This window comes from Ipomoea triloba, chromosome 16 (assembly GCF_003576645.1).
Source record: "Ipomoea triloba cultivar NCNSP0323 chromosome 16, ASM357664v1".
NCBI classification, from domain to species: domain Eukaryota; kingdom Viridiplantae; phylum Streptophyta; class Magnoliopsida; order Solanales; family Convolvulaceae; genus Ipomoea; species Ipomoea triloba.
In genome coordinates this window covers 8551359-8551915 of record NC_044931.1, presented here as the reverse complement: position 1 = coordinate 8551915, position 557 = coordinate 8551359, and the positions used below count along the sequence as shown (strand labels likewise).

The 557-nt window shown below is 34.8% G+C and overlaps 1 non-coding gene across 1 annotated transcript; it reads right to left on the bottom strand.

Annotated features, from left to right (window-relative positions):
* Positions 1-293: 293 nt before the first annotated feature.
* On the bottom strand, positions 294-365 carry TRNAD-GUC. The gene has a single exon. It is a non-coding gene; the product is annotated as a tRNA-Asp (tRNA).
* Between the last annotated feature and the right edge of the window lie 192 nt (positions 366-557).

Genomic DNA, 557 nt, shown 5'->3' with positions numbered 1-557 from the left:
CCAAATGCATGCACAACTGATACATATTCAACAGAAAAGGTATAAAATAATACAAATTACCCCGAAGAGTTTGAACATCATAAACAAATTTACGTTACTGTCACTACATATAAATAGAAAATAAAATTGATAACTGATTGGCCTATTAGCTCAGTTGGTTAGTGCTAATAACCCGAAGGTCGCAGGTTCGAGACCTGCATGGGCCATTTAGTTTTAAATGATTTCTAAGCCTGTGACCGCAGACACCCAGAAACGACGTCGTTGTAGGCATCTCAATTTACGAAACAAAACAACGCCGTTGCCGGGGATCGAACCCGGGTCACCCGCGTGACAGGCGGGAATACTCACCACTATACTACAACGACTGAATGGCTTGTCTCCTAACATTTACGTACTTAACAAATAAACCATTTTAGATTAATTATTTGTTTGTGTAAAACAGTAACTAAATAAAATATAACAATATCAAATTTTCATGAACACACAAAAATTTACTTTTATTGAATTTATAATTTCTGGAGTAATTTATTGAAAAATACTACTTTTATATGACTCAT